The sequence below is a fragment of the Triticum dicoccoides genome, chromosome 1B (assembly GCF_002162155.2).
Source record: "Triticum dicoccoides isolate Atlit2015 ecotype Zavitan chromosome 1B, WEW_v2.0, whole genome shotgun sequence".
In the NCBI taxonomy this organism is placed as follows: domain Eukaryota; kingdom Viridiplantae; phylum Streptophyta; class Magnoliopsida; order Poales; family Poaceae; genus Triticum; species Triticum dicoccoides.
Window position 1 is genome coordinate 388453619 of NC_041381.1, and position 17306 is coordinate 388470924.

Consider the following 17306-nt stretch of genomic DNA (forward strand, 5'->3'; position numbering starts at 1 on the left):
ATGTTCATAATCAGAGGGGTATTAATATGCATATAGGATCTGAACATATAATCTTCCACCAAGTAAACCAACTAGCATCAACTACAAGGAGTAATCAACACTACTAGCAACCTACAGGTACCAATCTCAGACTTAGAGACAAGTATTGGATACAAGAGATGAACTAGGGTTTGAGAGGATATGGTGCTGGTGAAGATGTTGATGAAATTGACCCCCTCACGATGAGAAGATCGTTGGTGATGATGATGGTGATGGTTTCCCCCTCCCGGAGGGAAGTTTCCCTGCCAGAACAGCTCCGCCGGAGCCCTAGATTGGTTCCGCCAAGGTTCCACCTCATGGCGAGGGAGTCTCGTCCCGTAAGCTTGCTTCTGGTTTTTCTTCGAACGAAATACTTCATATAGCAGAAGATGGACACCGGAGGGCCACCAGGGGGCCCACGAGGTAGGGGGGCGCGCCCAGGGGGGTAGGGCGCCCCCACCCTCGTGGCCAGGGTGTGGGCCCCCTCTGGTATTTTCTTCGCTCAGTATTTTTTATATTTCCCAAAAATAATTTCCGTGGAGTTTCAGGACTTTTAGAGTTGTGCAGAATAGGACTCTAATATTTGCTCCTTTTCCAGTCCAGAATTCCAGCTGCCGGCATTCTCCCTCTTCATGTAAACCTTGTAAAATAAGAGAGAAAAGGCATAAGTATTATGACATAATGTGTAACAGCCCATAATGCGATAAATATCACTATCAAAGCATGATGCAAAATGGACGTATCAACTCCCCAAAGCTTAGACCTCGCTTGTCCTCAAGCGAAAGCCGACATCGATAAATATGTCCACATGTTTAGAGATAGAGGTGTCGATAAAAATAAAATACGGACATAAGGGCATCATGATCATTCTTATAACAACAACATATATGAATATTGTCATATTAAGGATAGTATAACCGCACCTAAACCGAGCTCTGTCAGCGATTTGCGTTTTAACCGTCCGTTTTCGTGATTTAGACGTTTCTGGCCATTAGATCACGTCTCGATGCCATCTGTCTCGCACTATGTAAATTCTAGCCCAGCTGTCCTGTGGGCTGCTGCTCCAGGGACTGAAACCAAACCCTCTGGTAAACTGGGCCGGTTATTGCAGCCCATTAAGCTAACATGGCTATCTAGCTCGATTGTCTCAAAAAAAAAATTTCTCGCTCGACATGGGAGGCGGATCATGCTCGTGCGCTCGTTGTGCCTGTCGCTGGACAGAGAGGTGGATCGGGCACGGAGGAATCCATCCACGGCCGATGCGGCCGACGCGCGCGATGCGCTCGAGCGGGATCCAGACGAAGGGCGCGAGCCGCGCCCGGCGACGCGGGCGATCCCTCCAGGTGGCGGCGTGATGAGCATGCGATTCGACAGGGATCCAAGGGAAGTGCGCGGCGCTGCCGGCCGCGACCACCACGACTCGCTCGAGCGGGATTCCGGTGCGGGAGGGGATCGACACAAGGCGAGGCATCCTGCCCGGATCGAGCCGATGCGACGTGCGTGAGGATGCGGCGCGGCAAACCCTAGGTGCCGCCACCATGCCCTCGTGCTATGCATGTACACAGGTAAGGGAAGAGCTGGAGAGGAAGGGTTGTCAGATTAAAATTAGCTGCCATGTTAAATCCGTCTTAAGTTTTGAAGGAGGTGCTCCCATTCTTATTTTGTTCTACTCGATCTTCTTCTTGCACTCCATATTTTTTCTCTGGAGAGGAGAATTGTATCCCTGGCCTCTGAAAAGAAGGAATAAGAATGATGATGGTATCTATTCATTGCGACTGCAGGTCACAGAGTGGTGGAGGCTGACGGCTCGGAGGAGGTACATGACAAGATCATATTCGGCGCACATGCACCTGACGTTTTGAGGGTGCTAGGAGACGAAGCAACACACGAGGAGTTGAGGATCCTGGGTGCTTTCCAATATGTCCAGAGGTGAGATCGATTAAGGCACGTCACCTTTGCTATCTATCTATTATGATTGTCCTTTTTCTGCTGAATGATCGATCATATTCATACCGATTGATTTCGCCTGCAGCGACATGTACCTACATTGTGATGAAAGCCTTATGGCATGGAATTCGTCGACATGGAGCACCTGCAACTTCCTGGGAACAACCAGCGCTAGAGAGTTGCACTGCTTTAATTCGGCGGCTTGGTTGTCGGGTCGGTTGCCCCTCTGTCTTCATATTTTCTTTCGCATATGATCTCCTCTTCGACCCAATGATTCCGGTGTTCAACATAGTTCTGGTCAACTGATTCAGGAAAATATTGTGATATTCATTAGAGAACTGACAACCTGTCTTTCTTAATTTAGTACAGTGGTTGAAATATTGTCTACCGATTATGTGTTCATTTCCTACTGTTAAATACATGACCACAATAAAAATCAGGGAATCACAATGTTCTGTATGTGTTGCAGCACCATGGTAATTCCTCTGCTCATTAGTGAGACAAAATATGCACCAGATGAATTTATTAAGGAACTTTTCACCACTCGCTTTTCCAAGATCAAGAGTCATTTAGCTTGATCCCTTGGATACTCACTAACTTAATTTCAGTGTGTTTATTCATCTAATAGTTTTATTCTTTCAATGCAGGATTGTCTTACTTACATGAGCATTGATGCTGGTTGGTGTAACGGGTACAGTACTAACTTAATTTTAGTGTATTTTTTCATATAATAGTTTCATTTTTCCAATGAGGATTGTCTTGCTTACATGAGCATTGATGCTACTTGGTGTGATGGGCATAATAATGGTTTTATTTTTTAGTTTTGAGATTTCAAAGAGGGTCACTCAACGAAAGGTTATCATTCATCACTGTAACCCAGTCTTCTGCAAACTTGTTGAGTATCCATGTAATTATGATTAATTCTTGGTGTTAATGGACCCTGTATATTTATATAGCAATGCTTGTTTTTTTAACTCAAAAATTCACAGGAGAGTTTCAAAGCTGCTTTCAAGGAAGTCTATAGACTAAACAAAGTTTCTGTCACGACAACTAACACAATGGTATGAAATATGCCATAGAGGATGGCTATTCCATGATGAAACATGAGGTAGGTCTCTTCTTACAGATAATCTGAAGCTGAACGTTTGTAACATTCATGCTTATTTCTTTTACTCCTTTTCATTTTTTCAGTTTCTTCGTAGCACGATAGGCTTTCCCAAGGAAGTAAGTACTATGATGTGCATGTATTATTGTTCTTGATCTGATTTCAGGTCTGCCTGCCTTAGGTACCGGAGGATAAAGCTCAGGAGATGATTGCATAGGCAGTAAAAAAGCTGGTATTGTGCTTGTATGAAACTACACCTTCTATATACATGCTTGTTTTAAAGATACTGTTATGCTAAGTGACAATCATTTAATTTCCTCAGAGTATAAAATCCAAATTCTGCGATCAGTACATCAGAAAAAGGGTGGACATTGCCTGAGCTATCATGCTGATTACTATGGTATACTACCGTAATCTTTGTTTGTAATTGTGCATAGGTTGATATCTTCTCTGTTTTTCGTAACCAAGTTATTTGTGCATATAAACCACTGTACATATAGCCAAACATAAAACATACAACCAAACATCCATAGAGATGCGTGGTATTAGAGCTCGTAAGTAATGTAACTATATATTATGATTGTAAACCTATCTCCTTCCCCAGATATGAAGGTTAGAGAAACTCATTTTCTGATATTTTAAAGCTATCTTCATGTTCACTATAGGTGCCAGATGGTTGCAATAATGTCCATTCAAAACAACGTTTGATGTGTTTGTGCTTTGGTTTTATAGGGTTGTACACTTGAAACACTGTAATATGAACTACTCAAATTATGTCAAATGGATGCTATGAGGTTCCATACTGTTGTAGATGTAGCTTTCAAGGCATGAATGAGTGCTCTTCTTCCTGGAAGAAAAATTGCAACTCTTAGAAATATCAAGGGGGTTCCTCCTCTCTACAAGATATCCTTACCACATTTTGAAAACATTGATGTACTATCTATAAACCTACGGTCCTTTGGCAAGAACTGGCTCGAACGGATCTTAAACATGAACTTTTAGGGAATTATAATATATTTACATCTTCTCATGTATTTCTAGCGTCCCTTACTACCACATTGTTTCACCGCAAAACAATTAAACCCCCCATTAAACTAACCAATTAATGAGTTGGTTTATGTAAAAGCAACTTTCATGTTTTGTGTCACCATATATCTTTCCTATCAATCTATTAACTAAATAGACGGGTGCAACAGCGCGCGTATCGTGATATAAGGACGGGACTATATGGGGCATGAAGTTGGGGCTATAACACATCACCCTATAAGTTATGGAAGTAACATCGGGTCTTTTTGCAGTAATGTGTTGTCATGTCCTCATGGAAATGATTTAAGGTTAGATCATTATACAAGTTTTACATTTGATAGCTGGTAATATCCCATAGCTTATCTATAGATTGGTTGAAGTGATTTCTAAAATACATTATGAGTAAAGTTATTATGGCCAAATGTCACACATATTTATAAATTCCTATATTCCATTATCAAAATGGATGGGGTGCATCAATCATTAATATTATAATGCCAAATTGGATGGGCGCAGCAACGCGCGCCATCGACGATCTAGTGAATTCTTATGATAAAGTAACAATTTATTCACAATGTCAAGTATGAATCAGAGACTTTATTGAGAACTAACAAACTACAATCTCAGTCATTGAAGCAATTGCAATTTATCATAACATCGGAAAGAGTCTATGTAAGAGCTTTTCAGCAAGTCCACATACTCAACTATCATTTAGTCTTTCACAATTGCTAACACTCATGCAATACTTATGGGTATGGAGTTTAATCGGACACAGAGAAAGATAGGGGCTTATTGTTTCGCCTCCCAACCTTTTACCTCAAGGGTAATGTCAACAATAATAGCTCATGCTAACTTATATCCAATTGGATATATATATATCAGGATCATACCAACACAATGTGCTTGCCAAAGGATAAAATGTAAAAAGGAAAGGTGAAGATCACCATGACTCTTGCATAAGGTAGAAGATAAAAGTAAAAGATAGCCCTTCGCAGAGGGAAGCAGAGGTTGTCATGTGCTTAAGGGTTGGATGCACAAAGTCTTAATGCAAAAGAATGTCACTTTATATTGCCACTTGTGATATAAACCTTTATTATGCAGTCCGTCGCTTTTATTACTTCTACATCACAAGATTGTATAAAGCTTATTTTCTCCCTCACTAATAAATCATACATATTTAGAGAGCAATTTTTATTGCTTGCACAATGACAACTTACTTGAAGGATCTTACTCAATCCATAGGTAGGTATGGTGGACTCTCATGGCAAAACTAGGTTTAAGGGTAATTGGAAGCACAAGTAGTATCTCTACTTAGTGCAAGGAATTGGCTAGCATGAGGGGGAAAGGCAAGCTCAACATGTTGGATGATCCATGACAATATACTTTATCTCAGATATAAGAAAACATAACCCATTACGTTATCTTCCTTGTCCAACATCAACTCTTTAGCATGTCATATTTTAATGAGTGCTCACAATCATAAAAGATGTCCAAGATATTATATTTATATGTGAAGCCTCTCTTTCTTTATTACTTCCTATTAATTGCAACGATGACCAAAACTATGTTTGTCAACTCTCAACAATTTTTAATCATCATACTCTTCACATGTGAAGTCATTACTATCCATAAGATGCATATAATCTCTTTATTTCTTTCTACTCTTTCTTTTTCTTTTATTCACTCAAGATCATAGCAAGACAATCAAGCCCTTGACTCAACACTAATCTTTATTATATAGCTCACGGACTCGATTACGTAGGTAGATCCTACTAGATCATACTAAAACTTTATTCTACTAGATCAAGATATTACCAAAAGGATCGATCTAAAGAAAAACGGTAAAGACATGAGTGTGATGGTGATACGATACCGGGGCATCTCCCCCAAGCTTGGCAGTTGCCAAGGGGAGTGCCCATACCCATGTGATTATGCCTTCTTCGGGGACGGAGAGGATGGCGGTGATGGTGGATAGTCGCACATCGAGCGTAAGAGATCCTCCAACTTGCGAATAATGCCCTTAAGTGCGACGATATGCTCCTTCAACAAAATATTTTCACTTGTTGATCTCCCCGGGTTCTTCTCTCTTCATCTCTAACTTCATTAGCCAAGCATCGTTGTCACCATTGTTGGAGGAGGGGGACGACATGATGCTTGGCCTTGACAAATCTGATAGAAAATAGCTCGAAACGAAAACAGAGGATAATTGCGTGATACGGTGGTCAGAACCTTCGGGAGATTATATAATGAATTTTTACCGACCGAAAGAAGTATCGTGCAAGAAAACGGAGTCCAAAGAGCGCACGAGGTGCCCACGAGGCAGGGGGGCGCGCCAGGGGGGTAGGGCGCGCCCTCCACCCTCGTGGAGGCCTCGTGTCTTTTCCGGACTGCTTCTTATTTTTTTATTTTCTTAAATATTCCAAAACGGAGAAAAATTGCCACTAGAACTGTTTTGGAGTCGGTTTACTTATCGTATCACGTACCTATTTCTTTCCGGAGTCTAAAACATTTTGGAAAGTGTCCCTTATGTATTCCTCCGGGGTTATAGTTTCGATAATATTGGTTTCAACATTTATGGGATTACCTGAGATATAGTGTTTGATTCTTTGGCCGTTACCCACCTTCGGATTCGTGCCTTCGAAGTTGTTGATTTTTATGGCACCGGAACGATAGACTTCCTCGATAACGTAAGGCCTTCCCACTTAGAGAGAAGTTTTCCTGCAAAAAATCTTAAAAGAGAGTTGTATAGAAAAACATAATCACCTACATTAAACTCACGCTTTTGTATTCTTTTGTCATGCCATCTTTTAACTTTCTCTTTAAACAGCTTCGCATTTTCATAAGCTTGGGTTCTCCATTCATTGAGTGAGCTAATATCAAATAGCCTCTTCTCACCGGCAAGTTTAAAATCATAGTTGAGCACTTTAATAGCCCACTATGCCTTATGTTCAAGTTCGAGAGATAAGTGACATGCTTTTCCATAAACCATTTTATACCGAGACATACCCATAGGATTCTTATGTGCACTTCTACAAGCCCATAATGCATCATCAAGTTTCTTGGACCAATTCTTTCTAGATCTATTAACAGTGTTTTGCAAAATTAATTTGAGCTCTCTATTACTCAATTCTACTTGACCACTAGATTGTGGGTGATATGGGAATGCAATTCTATGATTAACGTCATACTTAGCAAGCATTTTACGAAAAGCACCATGAATAAAGTGTGAACCACCATCAGTCATTAAGTATCTAGGGACTCCAAACCTTAGAAAAATAACTTCTTTAAGCATCTTAATAGAGGTGTTATGATCAGCACTACTAGTTGGAATAGCTTCTACCCACTTAGTAACGTAATCAACAACAACTAAAATATGTGTATATCCATTAGAGGCAAGAAACAGTCCCATATAATCAAAGCCCCAAACATCAAATGGTTCAATAACAAGTGAATAATTCATAGACATTTCTTGACGTCTACTAATATTACCAATTCTTTGACATTCATCACAAGACAAGACAAACTTACGAGCATCCTTGAAGAGGGTAGGCCAATAAAAACCGGATTGCAATACCTTATGTGCAGTTCTATCTCCAGCGTGGTGTCCTCCATAAGCCTCGGAGTGACACTTGCATAGGATCTGTTCTTGTTCATCCTCAGGTACACGACGTCTAATAACACCATCTACTCCTTCTTTATAAAGATGTGGGTCATCCCAGAAGTAATGTCTTAAATCATAGAAAAACTTTTTCTTTTGCTGGTATGTGAAACTAGGTGGTATAAATTTAGCAACAATATAATTAGCATAATCGGCATACCATGAAGCAGTACGAGAAGCATTTATGACAGCTAATTGTTCATCAGGAAAAGTATCATCAATACATAGTGGTCATCAAGAACATTCTCTAACCTAGACAAGTTATCTGCGACAGGATTCTCAATTCCCTTTCTATCAATAATATGCAAATCAAATTCTTGTAGCAGGAGAACCCATCTAATAAGTCTAGGTTTAGCATCTTTATTTTCCATAAGATATTTAATAGTAGCATGATCAGTGTGAATAGTTACTTTAGAATCAACAATGTAGGATCTGAAGTTATCACATGCAAATCCAACTGCTAAAAATTCTTTTTCAGTAGTAGCATAGTTTCTCTGCGTAGTGTCTAAAGTTTTACTAGCATATTGAATAACATTTAATTTCTTATCAACTCTTTGCCCTAGACAGCACCTATAGCATAATCGCTAGCATCACACATAATTTCAAAGGGTAAATTCCAATCAGGTGGCTGAACGATAGGTGTAGAAATTAAAGCTTTCTTAAGTATTTCAAATGCTTCTACACAATCATCATCAAAGACAAAGGGTATATCTTTTTGTAATAAATTAGTCAGAGGCCGAGAAATTTTTGAGAAGTCCTTAATGAACCTCCTATAAAAACCGGCATGACCAAGGAAACTTCTTATACCTTTGATGTCCTTGGGACACGGCATCTTCTCAATAGCATCAACCTTAGCTTTATCAACTTCAATACCTCTTTCAGAAATTTTATGCCCCAAGACAATGCCTTCATTAACCATAAAGTGGCACTTTTTCCAGTTCAAGACAAGATTAGTTTCCTCACATCTCTGCAAAACTCGATCAAGGTTGCTCAAGCAATCATCAAAAGAGGATCCATAAATGGAGAAACCATCCAGGAAAACCTCACATATCTTTTCACAAAAGTCAGAGAATATAGCCATCATGCATCTTTGAAAGGTAGCAGGTGCATTACATAAACCAAAAGGCATACGTCTATAAGCAAAAGTACCGAAAGGGCAAGTAAAAGTGGTCTTTGATTGATCATCAGCTGACACAGGTATTTGAGAGAAACCAGAGTAACCATCTAGAAAGCAAAAATGTGTATGTTTGGATAATATTTCTAGCATTTGATCAATAAAAGGTAAGGGGTAATGATCTTTTTTAGTAGCCTTATTTAATTTACGGAAATCAATTACCATCCTATACCTGTAATAATTCTTTGCGGGATCAATTCATCTTTATCATTAGGAACGACGATAATACCCCCCTTTTTAGGGACACAATGGACAGGACTTACCCACTGACTATCAGCAACGGGATAAATAATACCTGCCTCAAGAGGCTTTAATATTTCCTTTCTTACCACTTCTTTCATCTTAGGATTCAGCCGTCGTTGGTGATCACGAACTGGCTTGGCGTCTTTCTCCAAATTTATTTTGTGTTGACATAGAGTGGGACTAATGCCCTTAAGATCATCAAGAGCATATCCAATAGCAGCGCGTTGCTTCTTCAGAGTTTTCAATAATCTCTCTTCTTCATGCTCTGAAAGGTTAGCACTAATAATAACAGTATATATCTTCTTTTCATCAAGATAAGCATATTTAAGATTATCAGGTAATGGTTTAAGCTCAAACACGGGATCACCTTTGGGTGGAGGGGGATCCCCTAGGATTTCAACAGGCAAGTTGTTTTTCAGAATAGGTTCCTGTTAAAGAACACTTTATATATTTCCCTTCTTTCATTCGTAAACATATCGTTTTCATGGTCAAGCAAATATTGTTCTAAAGGATCATTAGGAGGCACGACAATAGAAGCAAGACCAATAATTTCATCTTTACTAGGCAATTCCTCTTCACGGTGTTGTTTACTAAATTTAGAGAAATTAAACTCATGAGACATATCATCCAGACCAATAGTAAGAACATCCCTTTTGCAATCTATCCTAGCATTAACAGTGTTCAAGAAGGGTCTACCGAATTAATGGGACAAAAGCTATCTTGTGGGGAACCAAGAACAAGAAAATCAGCAGGATATTTAGTTTTTCCACACAAGACTTCAACATCTCTAACAATCCCCATTGGTGAAATAGTATCTCTATTAGCAAGTTTAATTGTGACATCTATATCTTCTAACTCAACGGGTGCAATATCATGCATAATTTCATTGTATAAGTCAATAGGTATTGCACCAGCACTAGCACCCATATCACATAAGCCATGATAACAATGATCTCCTATTTTAACAGAAATAACAGGCATGCCTACAACAGGTCTATGTTTATCTGTAGCACTATGCTTAGCGATTCTAGCAGTTTCATTGCAGAAGTAAATAACATGCCCATCAATATTATCAACCAAGAGATCTTTAACAATAGCAATATTAGGTTCAACTTTAACTTGCTCACGAGGTGTATAAGTTCTAATATTGCTTTTACGAACCACATTTGAAGCTTTAGCATGATATTCTAACAGGGAAAGGTGGTTTCTCAACATAAGTAGTAGGAACAATAGGATCATTATAAGTGATAGTCTTTTCTTCAACTTTAATAGGTTCAACTACTTTTACTTCTATGGGAGGATGATATTTAAACCACTTCTCTTTAGGGAGATCAACATGAGTAGCAAATGATTCACAAAAAGAAGCTACTATCTCAGGGTCGAGTCCATATTTAGTGCTAAACTTACGGAAAACATCGGTATCCATAAAAGATTTAACACAATCAAACTTAGGTGTTATACCTGACTCCTTACCATCCCAATCTTCAGAGTTGCGTTTAATTCTTTCCAATAAATCCCATCTGAATTCAATAGTCTTCATCATATAAGAGCGAGAACAAGAAGTATCGAGCATGGTGCGATTGTTGTCAGAAAGCCGAGCATAAATTTTTTGAATAATTATTTCTCTTGGGAGCTCATGATTGGGGCATGAATATAACATTGATTTAAGCCTCCCCCAAGCTTGAGTGATGCTTTCTCCTTCGCGAGGCCAAAAATTATATATATAATTGCGATCACGATGAACAAGATGCATAGGATAAAACTTCTGGTGAAATTCCAATTTCAATCGTTTATAGTCCCAAGATCCCGTATCATCACATAACCTATACCATGTCAATGCGTCTCCCTTCAAAGATAAAGGGAAAACCCTTTTCTTAATAACATCATCGGGTATACCTGCAAGTTTAAATAATCCACAAACTTCATCCACATAGATTAAGTGTAAATCAGGATGCATTGTTCCATCTCCTGCAAAAGGATTAGCTAGCAGTTTCTCTCGCATACCCGAAGGAATTTCAAAGTAAACATTTTCAGTAGGTTCAGTAGGTTGAGGAGCAACTCTTTGCTCTTCTGGACGGGGTGAAGATACCCCGAACAAGCCCCTCAAAGGATTACTTTCCGTAGTAACAAGTGACAGTAAATTTCAGCACACTATATAAATTTTTCCTTACCAATTTCCACTCACCATAGGCGCTTCACTCCCCGGCAACGGCGCCAGAAAAGAGTCTTGATGACCCACAAGTATAGCGGATCTATCATAGTCCTTTCAATAAGTAAGAGTGTCGAACCCAACGAGGAGCAGAAGGAAATGACAAGCGGTTTTCAGTAAGGTGTTCTCTGCAAGCACTGAAATTATCGGTAACAAATAGTTTTGTGATAAGGTAAATGGTAACGAGCAACAAGTAATAAAAGTAAATAGGGTACAGCAAGGTGGCCCAATCCTTTTTGTAGCAAAGGACAAGCCTGGACAATTATATAAAGGAAAACGCTCCCGAGGACACATGGGAATTATCGTCAAGCTAGTTTTCATCACGCTTATATGATTCGCGTTCGGTACTTTGATAATTTGATATGTGGGTGGACCGGTGCTTGGGTGCTGCCCTTACTTGGACAAGCATCCCACTTATGATTAACTCCTAATGCAAGCATTCACAACTACAAAAGAAGTATTAAGGTAAACCTAACCATATCATGAAACATATGGATCCAAATCAGCCCCTTACGAAGCAACGCATAAACTAGGGTTTAAGCTTCTGTCACTCTAGCAACCCATCATCTAATTATTACTTCCCAATGCCTTCCTCTAGGACCAAATAGTGGTGAAGTGTCATGTAGTCGACGTTCACATGACACCACTAGAGGAAAGACAACATACATCTCATCAAAATATCGAACGAATACTAAATTCACATGACTACTAATAGAAAGACTTCTCCCATGTCCTCAGGAACAAACGTAACTACTCACAAATCATATTCATATTCATAATCAGAGGGGTATTAATATGCATATAGGATCTGAACATATAATCTTCCACCAAGTAAACCAACTAGCATCAACTACAAGGAGTAATCAACACTACCAGCAACCTAGAGGTACCAATCTCAGACTTAGAGAAAAGAATTGGATACAAGAGATGAACTAGGGTTTGAGAGGAGATGGTGCTGGTGAATATGTTGATGAAGATTGACCCCCTCCCGATGAGAGGATCGTTGGTGATGACGATGGTGATGATTTCCCCCTCCCGAAGGGCAGTTTCCCCGGCAAAACAGCTCCGCCGGAGCCCTAGATTGGTTCCGCCAAGGTTTCGGCTCGTGGCGGCGGAGTCTCGTCCCGTGAAAGTGCAACTATCCCTAAGTGGTTTTGGTAATTCATAACAACATATAGCTCATTGAGCTAATGCTATTCCAAGACTATTATTTCAGGAAAGCTCAATGAATGGCATGGCATGGATGATGAAAATGGATCCCTCAAAGTACTAATGACAAAGGATTGGCTCAAGCTCAAAAGCTCAAGACTCTTCATTTTACATTTTAGTGATCTAAGATCACATTGAGTCTATAGGAAAAGCCAATACTATCAAAGAGGGATGAGGTGTTGCTTAATGAGCCTCTTGCTTCATGTGCTTGGTGATATGCTCCAAAAACCCTCAACTACTTTCTCACATCCACAAATGACCTAAACCTAAAGCCAAAATTGGTCACACCGATTCTTTCTATCCGGCGCCACTGAGTTCAAATGTCATAGCCACTGCCACAAACCCTAGGCAAATCGGTCCTACCGATAGGGATCTCGGTCTCACCGAGATGGGATTGTAATCTCTCTGTTTCCCTTCATAACGTTTAGGTCTAACCGAAGTGAGCGATCGGTCCTACCGAGATTGCAATATAAACTCTCTGTTTCCCTTTTGTAACATTTCGGTCTCACCGAAAAGAGCAAATCGGTCCCATCAAGTTTACCTGACCAACTCTCTGGAAAGCTTATTACCAAAATCGGTCTCACCGAGTTTGCGTGATCGGTCTTACCGAGATTATGTTATGCCCCAACCCTAACCGAATCGGTCTTATCGAGTTGCATGTCAGTCCCACCGAAAATCCTAACGGTCACTAAGTTTACTAAATCGGTCCGACCGAGTCTGTTGAATCGGTCCCACCGAGTTTGGTAAATTGTGTGTAACGGTTAGATTTTGTGTGGAGGCTATATATACCCCTCCACTTCCTCTTCATTCGTGGAGAGAGCCATCAGAACAAGCCTACACTTCCAACTTACCATTTCTGAGAGAGAACCACCTACTCATGTGTTGAGGCCAAGATATTCCATTCCTACCATATGAATCTTGATCTCTAGCCTTCCCCAAGTTGCTTTCCACTCAAATCTTCTTTCCACCAGATCCAAATCCTATGAGAGAGAGTTGAGTGTTGGGGAGACTATCATTTGAAGCACAAGAGCAAGGAGTTCACCATCAACGCACCATTTGTTACTTCTTGGAGAGTGGTGTCTCCTAGATTGGCTAGGTGTCACTTGGGAGCCTCCGACAAGATTGTGGAGTTGAACCAAGGAGTTTGTAAGGGCAAGGAGATCGCCTACTTCATGAAGATCTACCGCTAGTGAGGCAAGTCCTTCGTGGGCAACGACCATGGTGGGATAGACAAGGTTGCTTCTTCGTGGACCCTTCGTGGGTGGATCCCTCCATGGACTCATGCAACCGTTACCCTTCGTGGGTTGAAGTCTCCATCAACGTGGATGTATAATAGCACCACCTATCGGAACCACGCCAAAAATATCCGTGTCTCCAATTGCGTTTGAATCCTCCAAACCCTTCCCTTTACTTTCTTGCAAGTTGCATGCTTTAATTTCCGCTGCCTATATACTCTTTGCATGCTTGCTTGAATTGTGTGATGATTGCTTGACTTGTCCTAAGATAGCTAAAATCTGCCAAACTCTAAAATTGGGAAAAGATTAAGTTTTTAATTGGTCAAGTAGTCTAATCACCCCCCTCTAGACATACTTCAAGGTCCTACAAGTGGTATCAGAGCTTTGGTCTCCATTTGCTTTGATTTCCATCGCTTTTGGTGGTCATAGCCTTGGTTTCACAACCTAGGAGAGTACGGCGTCTAGTGAGGGAAATTATCACTGTAGAGGTCCTTACTCTGATGGTACTAATTTTGCTAGTTGGAAGCATAAGATGAAAATGCATATTCTCGAACATAACCCCGTCGTTTGGGCAATTATTTGTATTGGCTTGCAAGGTGAACTCTTTGATGGGAGAGAGCCGAACCGTGAAGCTAATGCGGAAGAATTGAAGATGCTGCAATACAACGCCCAAGCTTGTGACATCATCTTCAACGGATTGTGCCCCGAAGAATTCAACAAAATCAGCCGTCTTGAGAATGCAAAGGAAATTTGGGATACTTTGATTGATATGCATGAAGGTACCGACTCCGTCAAGAAATCCAAGTTGGATGTGCTCCAAAGTCAGCTTGACAAGTTCAAAATGAAGGATGGTGAAGGTGTCACTGAAATGTACTCTAGGCTTGCACTTATCACAAATGAGATTGTCGGCTTATGGAGTGAAGAGATGACCGACAGATTCATCATCAAGAAGATCCTAAGAGCATTGGATGGAAAGTATGATACCGTGTGCACATTAATCCAAATGATGCCAAACTACAAAGATCTCAAGCCAACGGAAGTCATTGGAAGAATTGTTGCTCATGAGATGTCACTCAAGGATAAGGAGGAACTTCACAACAAGTCAAGTGGTGCTTACAAAGCCTCAAGTGAAGCCCCCACATCGTCAAGTGAGAAACAAACCTTCAATGAAGAATTGAGCTTAATTTTGAATAACTTCAACAAATTCTACAAGAGTAGAAGCAAAGAAAGAAGCTCCAAGTCAAGGTCTTATAATGACAAGAGATCTTCTAGTTGAGAGCGAAATTGTTACAATTGTGGAAGACCTGAACACTATTCCAATGAGTGTACGACACCCTACAAAAGAAGAGAAGATTCTCCAAAAAAGAAGCAAAAGAGAAGAATCACCACCGAGAGAGGAGGAGTAGAGATGATCGTTATGAACGAAGACCCTCACGGAGAAGCAAGGATTCGGAAAGGAAGGACAAGTCATCAAGGAGCTACACAAAATGAAGACATCAAGCTCATGTTGGTGAATGGGTATCCGGCTTCGACTCCGACAGTCACTCCGAGAGAAGCTATCACTCCGACTCCGAATATACTCAAGATGAAGGTGTTGCCGGTCTAGCACTTGTGTCAACCAACTCCTACGACATATTTGATTCACCAAATGAAGGAATTGGAATATGCTTCATGGCCAATGGTCCAAAGGTAACACATCCTGAGTATGTTGACTTCAATAGTGATGAAGATGATTTACTTGTGGATGATGATTTACTTGTTGACAACTCTAGTGATGAATACTATGATGAAACGTCAATTAATCATGCTAATCAAGATAAAACGAATGACAATGATAAGGAGAAGATTGAGCTTCTAACTAAAGAACTAAACACTCTTAAGTTAGCTCATGAAACTATCTTCGAAGATCATCGAGAACTTTTAAGGGCTCATGAGAAGTTACGCTTTGAAAAGCTCAATCTTGAGTAAGAGCATGAGTTCTTAAAAGCAATCAATGATGATCTCCGTAAGAAAAGTTCTTCTTACATTGCCAAGCGTTTACTCTTATCTACTTACATGCCTCAAGTCAAGTCTAGTAACAAGTACAAGAAAGATCCTTCCTCTAGTAGTAACAATAATAATGTCAAATCTAATATTGTTGCTTCTAGTAGTTCTCTTGATTCCACTAATGATTCTCTTAGCCAAGTTACACTTGAGCAAGAAAATAGCTTATTGAAGGGAATTATAGAGAAAGGTGTTTACAAGATCCTTGCCGGGAGTAAGCAATTCGAGGAAATTGTACGCAAGCAAGGAAGGCACCGGAAGAATCAAGGTGTTGGTTTTGAACGAAAGTTCAATGCCAATGGAGTTGAGTGGGAAGAAGATCAATACCCCAAGACGAAGTTTGTTCCTCAACAAGAGAAGTATGATCCTACTTCCTTCAAAGGAACACAAGCACAAGATGATCCTCCACCACAAGACCACAAGAACAAAGGCAAGGACAAGCTTCGAGAAGAGATTGACGCATTTGAAGAAGCACCTAAGGCCTCGGTCAAGTGGGTTCCCAAGACTACGTCAAGTTCTACTTCATGAAGTACAACTACAACTCCAAGGATTCCCATCAAGATGATGTGGATCCCGAAGAAGAACTAGAGAGTTCTTGAGGGTGACTCCGCCAACATTCTTCACTCATATCATTATGGCAAGAACAAGTGAAATCAACTTCCACATCTTGCACTAGTTCAAGGAGTCACAAACCCTCATGTTGGTAAGGCAAGGGACAAGGTAACCTAATGATTTCATGGACATCATCTTGTGTGTGCATCACTCTATGTCTATGGATATTCTTGTTTGTTCCTTGTGGGACTAACCCATGTAGGTAAGTTGAAAGTGCAGCTCACTCCAAAGGATTGCTCCAAATGATCTACACCAACATTGAGCATCCACATCTTCAACACCTACATGAAGTCATCATCGACGAAACCCAAGGTTAGTTCATCCCTCTAAAAGGGGATCTGACATCTAGGGGGAGCTTAACTCTAAGAATTGAGTCAAAGCAACTCTAATGGTGTGAACACATCAATGCATTATGTAAAAGTGGTAACCCCACTTGAGCTTAAATGATGAGTATGACCTTTGATCCAATGTTTTCATTTAACTCCTAAGTCAATTTACTCATATATAGATGACCTAGTCATCGCCAATTGTCTGATAGATGCTAGAATTGGTTGTGCATGTTTTGCCACGTATTTCATTTGCCATCTTATTGTGTGAGCATGTTGGTGCATATTTTACTCATTCAAGGACATCCACTTGTTGTTTTGAGTGATTGGCCTCTTTTTCTTTTTGCCAAGTGGATGGACAAGAATGCCTAAGAACCTTCTCTAGCTATCTATACTCTTCTCGTCTCAAACTCTATCCATGCTACATCACAAAATTTGATCAAGTCAGATTCGAACCACTCTGTGTGAGGAGCACTCGGAGACCCCGATTCGTCATAGACC

The 17306-nt window shown here is 40.3% G+C and overlaps 1 long non-coding RNA gene across 8 annotated transcripts; it reads left to right on the forward strand.

Moving 5' to 3' along the window:
* Positions 1–1173: 1173 nt before the first annotated feature.
* Positions 1174–4384, forward strand: LOC119337056. 8 transcript variants are annotated; one of them, XR_005163006.1, is made up of 7 exons: positions 1174–1583; positions 1800–1947; positions 2051–2178; positions 2613–3073; positions 3252–3302; positions 3393–3470; positions 4267–4384. It is a non-coding gene; the product is annotated as an uncharacterized LOC119337056 (long non-coding RNA). The 8 variants fall into 8 exon arrangements; XR_005163009.1 differs by lacking the exon at positions 4267–4384 and adding an exon at positions 3736–3873; XR_005163016.1 differs by lacking the exon at positions 4267–4384 and having other exon boundaries at positions 2613–2872; positions 2955–3073; positions 3393–3873.
* Positions 4385–17306: the final 12922 nt, after the last annotated feature.